A 9,427-nucleotide genomic window follows, 5' to 3' on the forward strand; every position below is an offset into this window, starting at 1 on the left:
ATTGAGTTTCTGATAATTGCTTCCCCATCACATAACTAATATGCTTACAAATAGCACTTTAATTTCTACCTAAAGCAGAATTAATTAACTGAATTGTTACTGCAAAGCTACAATCAGTTTACTAGTGCAAAATATATGAAAAGGAGGCATTTACAAACTATTCCATTCAGAGACCTCACATTCCACCTCATAGATTAATGGAATCCCCGTAGGACAGCTCTTACACATCAAACATAATGAGTTTAATGATACAACGCTTGAAGAACATGCTAACTGGGTTATCAATAAAACACACAGGCCAGAATACCCATGATGCTTTATTTTAAGGACAAAATTAGGATTCAAATATTAAGTGAATATCTGCCATTAATTTTTAACTATAGTCAAGAGAACAGCTAAAGGCAAACACATCATTATAATAACTATTTGCAAAATGCTTACTAGTGCATGAATTACAATAATGATGCATTTGTTGTATTTATTACAAATAGTGGCATTTATTTATGCCCCCCCACCCAGAGCAATATGTCTTCTGTAAGTTCCACAAGATGAAATGGAGTTGATTTAGTAAAGGCAAATATGCTTCTCACTTTGCAACAGATGTTGCATTTGTATGGGATTTTTCTCCAGAGTTTTGTGATTGAGGTGACACTCTGCTGACTTACATCATCCAATCAAGTGCAAGCAAAAAAAAAAATGCTATATTTTTCCTTGTACATGATTGGTATTCTTAGCAAAATGCAACGTCTCTTGCAAAAGGAAGAGCCTATTTAGTAAATCAATCTCAGTGATTATATATTTTAGTGCCTTATTGACCAAAGTAAATAATGTTGTAGCACTTTCATTTTTGGCACATCAGTGGGGGCATTTATCAGGTAAAACAGTTCATAGTCCAAACATATCTCCATAATGATTAACCTGACTTCAAACATAACTAGGGATATGTGATGTGATCCATAAGAGTGTTCCAAAAATCTGGGTGTTTCACTAAAAAAGGATTATCAAGGATAATCTGTAATCCACTATTTGCACTGTTTTACAACCATGAGTGCAATTGTATTGACAAAGGTGAGCTTGCATTGATGGAACCTGACCTATATAAGTTCCCCAGTGAGTACTTCCCCATGTAAATACCTAACACAAAGATGCCGGCTAACATTTCAGGTAGCAGGTGGTAGCGTGGCTCTTATTAGATAATATGATTAAGTAAAGAGGTCAGAAGTATACAGTGGTGTTGTTACTTGAAGAGAAACTAATAAACTGCTACATTTTTTAGGACATGGGGCTAACATGGGTTGGTATAGGACCCCAACAGGTTGTTCCTACAGAGATCTCCCCTTTGTTGGCGGTGCCAAGAGAAAGCGGACACTAGGCTTTAAGTCTTCTGGTCTTTCCCTAGGCTGACTACCTACTGGACTCAGGTCTGTTACTGAATCTTCAAGCTATTGGATATACAAATGCCTATGGAAGTGGAGGCCTTCATTTTACATTTAACACCTATGTCATAGAAATGGTACAAACGCTTGCTTCTACTGCATTTGTTGAATGCGGTGAAAGCTTGTGTACCGCTATATTGAAATGAAATCACTGCACCATCTATCGGACTGTAGTTTACCAAGATAGGTGAGACCCATCAGATGGAGACTCTGATGGCCCCAGCTAATCATAGGGAAGATCAATGCAACCAAACCTGGTTCTACTGCATGGAATTCACATGCTCCTCCAATTAGCGAACCATCATGGGTTCTTAGGCATGAGACGTTATATCCTCATCAGGTCCCTCTGGGGCTTTCTGAGTTTTGATTTCTATCATGCCACCCCTGGATGATGCATAGTCCCCTCCTTTGACCCCACCCCCCTTAGCCACTCATTATTCTTGAGCAGTCCCCTCCTCCCCTTCTCCCCCTCCCTTTTTTCCATTTGTTCTTGGGTTTTTTGTCTTTTTTGCCCAGTTTTGAGCATATACAAATACATGTTCATGCATTCAGGGATGGCCTCCTGAGGCTGGCTCAGTATCCACTTAATATACCTTATCTTAACTCTGTTGCGTCCATTGCCTCCTAGATCTGTTACTGTGCATATAATTTACTGTACAGACTTATTTTTGGTGTACAGTTGATGGGTTTTAAAAGGTTCTATGCAGCTGTATTTGAAAAGCTTTTTATGTATGGCTTGTTACATATCCACCTGTTGAGACTGCACCACCTGTGTGTACCTTTAAAAGATAAAATAAAGAGAAAAAAAAATATTAATAACGTAGGCACGTGGACTAAACCGAGTGGTGCTGGAGCAATGGAAAAGTGAGCATGTGCTACATGAATGGGTTTTTAAAGAAAGAAGAGACCTAGCAAAGCATGGATAAGGCAGCTGTCCATGCAGCATTGTGTTTCTCCATGTTATTTAAATGTGGATGGGGCGGGAGTTACTGCTGTAGTAAATGATTAAGGGGTCTAATCCAAACTTTTCTAGGTCAGTGGGGAAAAGGTAGCAACTAACCTACATTTCTCAAGTAGATGATCATGTCTAAAAGTTTCTAATAAAACATACCTTTCATGGAATTACAATGCTGTAGATTTCTATGGCCTTGGTGTAGACTGTATAACTATTGCTGGCTGCTACATTCTTTGAATTCATACTCTTCTCCCTGATGGAGATTCAACAAATTGTAGAATTGTCTTTGTTTTTCCCACAGAAAGGTTTAGTGAGATTTGTTAGGCATTTTAGATAAAAAAAAAATCTGTTTGTTTTAATAGCTGTGGTATTATTAGTGAAACATTAAAGTGGAGTTCCACATAAAAGTGAAAGCTCCAGTTTACTGCATCCTCACCCCTCCACTGCCACATTTGGCACCTTTTTGGGGGGGAGGGGGAGGGAGGAGTAGGTACCTGGATTTGACAAGTACCCAGATTTGACAGGTACCCGCTCCCACGGTGAACTGGGCCGGAAGTTTGGCCCTTCTGCAGACCTCTGGAGACTGTGGCCCATTCACAAAGCACAGTGCGCTTCACACATGCATAGTAGAAAACCGGCAGTGAAGCAACAAGGCTTCACTATCAGTTTCCCTTACTCAAATGAATTGAAGAATCGGCTCAGGGTGAGGACTCATGGACAGGTAAGTGCCCTGATATTAAAAGTCAGCAGCTACAGTATCTGTAGCTGCTGACTTTTATTTATTTTTATTTTTGTTGGTATTTGGCCTGAACTCTGCTTTAAGTGTGAATTAAGCCCTGTGCTAAATTAAGTCTTGAGAAAAAGGTCAAGGTCTGATTCATCACAGTGGATTGAGGGTACTAGAGTGAACAAGTTGAATGATTTACTGAGATGCAAAACAAGATATCTTTTCTTCTCCACAAAAGCATGTGGTCTGAAATTCTAATTTAGAATACAATACAAAATGAGACATTAGTTTGGCAATGATTGCGTGAAATATTGGAGTTGGTGTTTACTTCCTAATTAAACTTATATAATCAAATTATAAAATAAAAACTGTTATCACAACATGACAACATGACTTCTAATATACAGTATCATATATTGAACAAAGTACATTTATTTAACTATTATTAAATAAATCCTCAGTAGTGGACACTTTCACCCCCTTCCTGCCCAGGCCAATTTTGAACTTTCAGCACTCTCACACTTTCAATGACAGTTACTCAGTGATGCAACACTGTACCCATATAACATTTTAACTTTTTTTTAGAAAAATAGAGATTTTTTTTTTTATTTTTTTTTTTTTTTACATACTGTCACCAGTCAGTGTCTCTGATCACTGCCACACCAGTTATATGATGATACTGTACTGCAGGGGTGTCCAAACTATGGCCCTCCAGCTGTTGAAGTACTACAAGTCCCATCATGCCTCTGCCTCCGGGTGTCTTGCCTGTGGATGTCAGAGTCTTGCAAGGCCTCATGGGACTTGCAGTTCCTCAACACCTGGAGGCCCATAGTTTGGACACCCCTGCTGTACTGCATTGGTGAGAGTATGTAAAAAAAACATTGTGAAAAATTTTTTTTTCATTTTTTTTTGTCACAAAATTATGACAAAAAAATGACAACTTCAAAAAACTCATCATGCCTCTTAATAAATACCTCATACTGTCTAAATTCCGAAAAGGGGTCATTTGGTGGGTATTTGAACTGTCCTGGAGTTTTTGGGCCCCAGGAAATGACATCGGCTGTCAGTACATCAGGATTGATCAATTTTTATATATTTACCATAGTTTGCGGACTCTATAACTTACCTACCAACTAAATAATAAACACTGATTTGGGTTATTTTCACCAAAGAAATGTAGCAGAATACACTTTGGCCTACATTTGTGTAGAAAGATTATTTAAGTAAGTGTGGTTAAAAATGGCAGTGGGTAAATTAGGGCTGTCAATCCACTATTTAAAAATCTACCCCTCTGGAAAACAGAAACTTGTACCATACTTACTGTAATATTCCTTTCCTGGTGCCTATCCATGGCAGCATACCTATGATAAGCTCCACCTTAGACTTCTCCCTCAGGACCAGTGAATATATAAAAGAAAGGATTAAGGTACCCCCAGCATTCTCTGTAATATAGAATATCGGGGGCGGGATTGTATGCTGCAATGGATAGGCAACAGGAAAGGAAAATTATGGAAAGTATGGTACAGAAACAATTGAGTACTGTCTGTGATACTTTTTTTATTTGCACTAACATACAAATTTGAGGACAAGCTTTCGGGGTATGTCCCCTTCTTCAAGGTCCTAGCAGTACATTAAAAAGTATGGTACAATTTTCTGTTTTCCTGGTGCCTCCTTGGTAGCATACCTGTGATAAATAACTAGCTAGAAATGGGTAGGATCATGCTTAGAAAAAGTTTTATTAGAAAAATAGGAGGATTATCATTTTTAACAGGCAACGGACATCCTGATAGTTTGTCTGCCGAACTCCACAGATCAGAGAGCCCCAGGGTCTACTCTGTAGTGCCTCATAAATGTGTGTTGTGATGACCATGTAGCAGCTCTGCAGATGATCTCGATGGATACATTTGCCCTAGCTGCCCATGAAGCAGAGACAGACCTGGCCGAATGTGCCCTGATTGAAGAGGGGGGTTCCAAACCCCTGTTCCTGTATGCTTTATGAATTAACTTGACTATCCATGAAGCAATTGTTCTTTATGAAGCCGCCTTTCCCTTGTTTTTGCCCCAAGGGTTGACAAATAGATTAGACAAATCCCTAAAGGATGCTGTAGCTTGAAGATAACACCTTAACTCACTGGTGATGTCAAGCTCATGGAGGGTACCCAATTCCGGGTCTGAAAAGTTTGGCAGAGCCCATGGCTCTGAAAGACTGGAGAATGAGGAAACCTTCAGAATGAATCCACGCAGTGTTCTAAGTTCCACCCTATCTGGATAGAAAGTAATGTGGTCCTCTTCAGCCCCTAGGGCTTGAAGTTTTGACACTCTTTTACCAGATGATACTACTATTAGAAAGGCCATCTTTAGAGTCAGATTCCACAAAGAAGCTGATTCACACATAGAAAAGGGTTGGCTGGATAAAGCCTCTAGAAATACAGACAGATCCCAGGTGGGAAAAGCTTTTTTGACGGATGGACGTATCTTCTTAACACCTTTGAAGAATTGGACCACAAGTGAATCTTCGGCCCACCTCTTGTCTGTTGCCGCAGAGATCGCTGTCACCTGCACCTTTAAGGTGCTCATGCCTAAACCTAGGTTAAGGCCTGCCTGGAGGAAACCCAGAAGCTGAGAAGTGGAGTCCAGATATGGATTGCAGTTCCTGCTAGTTGAAAAGGCTTTAAACTTGTTCCAAACCTTGTCATACATATTAATTGTAGTGGGTTTTATGGCTTTGAGTAGAGTTAAAATAACCTCAGAAGAACATTCTAGGACCTGGAACCTCTGCCTTTCAATAAACATATGTGAAGATTCAGCTTGTGAAGATTCAGATGTGTGTGCTGATTCTGACACAGAAGAAAACGTATGAGTGGGATTTTTATTGGTGAGTGAACACTGAGAAACACTGCTAGAGGAAACCATGGACATCTTGGCCAGTACGGCAGGACTGCTATCACTGTTGTGACTTCCATCAGAAGTCTCAAAAGTAAGTTCGAGATAAGAGGCTGGGGGGAAATGCATAGGCCAGGTTGCTTGCCCAAGGACTCAAGAGGGCATCTATTGCTTCTGCCTGGGGGTGAGGTAGGCATGAAATAAACCTCGACTCCTTCAAGTTGTCTGCTGTAGCAAAGAGATCCAGATTGGGAAGACCCCACAGATTCACGATCCGATTGAATATCTTGGGATGCAGAGACCATTCGTTGGTGTACACAAATTTTCAGGACAAAAGGTCCGCCTTTGTATTTAGGTGGCCTGGCAGATAGACTGCTGTTAGAGCCATTAAATTCCTTTCTGCCCAAAGGATGATGGGTTCCACTTCTCTCAATAAGGACCTGCTGTGGGTCCCCCCCTGATGCTGGATGTATGAAACTGCCACCCTGTTGTCCATTCGGAGAAGGATTAGCTTGTGTCTGATTTGAAACTATAGGGCTATCAGAGCGAGAAAAGCTGCTTGAATTTCCAGAATATTTGAGATGCTTCTTGTTGCATGAAACACCCATTTTCCTTGAACTGACACCTGGTTGCAGTGTGCCACTGGCGTCTGTGGTAACAATTGTCCAGGAGAGATACCCCAATGGACACAATCTTATCAGCATTTCTTTCTTAGCCCACCACCGTAGTCCCTTGTGCATTAGACTTGTCAAACGTATGGGCTGGGATAGGTAAAGCTTTGTTCCATTGTCTTAGAAATTCTAAATGAAAGTGCCTCAGGTGCCAGTGGGCCCAAGGAACCATTGGGATACATGCTGACATAACCCCTATCAGACTCAGGCAGCTCAAGGTCTTCAGGTGGGATCGTGTCCTCACTTTCTTCATCTTCTGAATGATGGCTGTCATTTTCTGAGGCAGAAGGGACACTGACCCCTTGGAAGTGTCAAACAGGGTGCCTACATAAATAATTTGCTCTGTTGGGATAAGTTGATTTTTTGCTTGATTTATCACCCATCCAAACTCTTATAGTGTGAAAATCAGATCTTCCCTGTGTTCTGTTAGTTGGGCTTGATTCTTTGCTAGTAGTAGGACATCAACCAGGTAGTGAAATACCCTGAGCCCAACCTCCCATAATGGGGCTAGAACTGCGATCAGTACTTTCGTGAAGACTCCTGGACAAGTACATAGACCGAAGGGCAAACACTGGAGTTGCAGATGAATCTGGCCAACTGAAAACGTCAGATATTTCTGAGACTGTGGGAGTATGGGTATGTGTAAGTATGTGTCTTGACAGAATCCAGTCCCCAGGTTGAACGGTGTGGACAATAGTCTGCAGCAATTCCATCTTGAAGCTCTCCAAGAAAATATAATGGTTTAATTTATTGAGGTCTATGACGGGTCTCCTACTGCCATTCTTTTTGGGTACCAGAAATAGGTTGGAGTAAAAACCCGAAAACCTCTCGGATGGAGGAACCAGTATTACCGCCTGTTGTGCCTGTAGGAAATCCAGGAATTGAAGGCGTACCTCTTTCTTCTGAGGAGACTCTGGTATTCTTGTGGAGGTGAAGAAGTCACGAGGTAGCTGGTCTGAGAAAGCCCAGAAGTGCCCGAACTGAACTATCGAGACCACCAAGGGATCCTGGCATCTCTGCATCTAAACCTTAGCAAAATGTGTCTGTCTGGCTCCTACTGGGATGGCCTGGGATGGCCTAGCATTAAAAGGATTTGGTGGTGTCCTGCGGGTTAGGCAGAGCCTTTTGTTTGTGGGTCCTCAAAAAAGTGAATTGTGTGCTTCTCCAGGACTTTCTTGGGTCTCTTCCCTGTCTGAACTGCCTGTTATCTTTGCCCCTGAACTGCTGAAATCTTACAGTAAAACCCCTGGTACGTCAAGGTCTTCTGTCTTGGGGAACAGGCCTGCTTTTCCTCCTGTAATACAAGAAATGGTTTTGCTTTGCCATTAAAAGGGATTTTACACCAATTTTGTTTTGACACCATGTCGGCTGCCCACAGCTTCAACCATAAGGCCCGCCCTGCCATTGAGACAGGCAGCATTGATCTTGCAGAAGATCTTATTGTATCGATAGCTGCTTCACCAATGAAGTCAGCCGAGAGCTTGAGCTCATCCAAAGCCTTGACTATGTCTTTCTTGGGAACTTCTTGTTGGGAACTCCTTGCTGGGAACTTCCTTTGGAACTCCTTGTTGGATACCCACCTTTATAGTGTCCGTCCATACTCGCAAAGCATTGGAGACAGATGTCAGAGGTTGAGTCCATAGGTAATGTTATGTTTTTTGCGAAGCGGATCACCATCCAACATTCTGGAGTCTGCTTCTGATAGCGGATATAGCTTGCCCAGGCGATTGAGAGAAAATATTTTCTCTGTCCTTTTCCATTCTTCTTCTATAAAATCCCTGATTTCATCCATCAGAGGAAAGAATGAGATTTGCTTTTTAAGAAATGGGAAGGAGCTCCTTGATTTCCTTGCTGGGGAATAATTTTCTTCCCAACCAATGGCAAGCTTGACTGCCTGGACATAAGCCTGAACCGGGGAAAAGCTAAAGCCTGAAGGATCTGATTCAACCAAGGAATCTTCTTCTCCAGATTGTCAAGACGGCTGGTCCACTATTGGGTGAGAGGACTCACCCAAGGATGGGCCTGGTAGTAGCGAATCTGATGCCTCTTCCCGAGGAAGCTGTGATGATATAGTTAGTCTGGCTGAAAAAAGACAAGAGTCTATACCACATTTTCACAGCTCTCACTGTGAAAAAACTTTTCCGTGTTTGGAGATTAAATTTATTTTCCTCCAGGTGTAAAGAGTGCCCCCTTGACCTCTGTGATGATCTCAGGGTGAATAGCTCTACACCGAGTTCACTATTTGAACCACTGATGTATTTATACATGTTGATCATATCCCCTCTTAATCTCCTCTTCTCAAGAGAGAATAAATTCAGTGATAGTTGTGATGGATTCTCTGCTACTAGTTCTGCGCAGGGGCGGACTGACAACTCATGGGGCCCCCAGGCAATAGGGGATCATGGGGCCCCTGTGTCCTTGCCCAAACTCAAAAAAGCCTATGAAAAAGGTACCAGGGGCATCTCATGGGGCCCCCTACTGACCCTGGGCCCTTGGGCAGTGCCTGAGTTTCCAAATGGTGCGGGTGAATCTTTGACCACTTTAGTAGTAGGTCCGCAACCTGCTGGCTCTCTGCACCTCTTTCCGCTGCATAATCCCTGAAACAGTCTCTGCAGACTAGCTTGCCCAGTAGAGAGGTGGCTTCACATGCCCGGCATTTTTGAGGTCTAGGACTTGGGGAGCATGAGGATCATTGTCTTTTGGCAGAAGAATGTGCCTCAGTCGAATGGTATCTGGATCTGGAGGATCGAACTTG

General features: G+C 42.1%; 1 pseudogene; it reads right to left on the reverse strand.

The window, feature by feature from the left end:
• Nucleotides 1–6,326: 6,326 nt before the first annotated feature.
• Nucleotides 6,327–7,694, reverse strand: LOC149457133 (uncharacterized; annotated as a pseudogene).
• Nucleotides 7,695–9,427: the final 1,733 nt, after the last annotated feature.

This window comes from Staurois parvus, unplaced genomic scaffold (assembly GCF_062004578.1).
Source record: "Staurois parvus isolate SC_StPar_1 unplaced genomic scaffold, SC_StPar_1.0 ptg000334l, whole genome shotgun sequence".
NCBI classification, from domain to species: Eukaryota; Metazoa; Chordata; class Amphibia; order Anura; family Ranidae; genus Staurois; species Staurois parvus.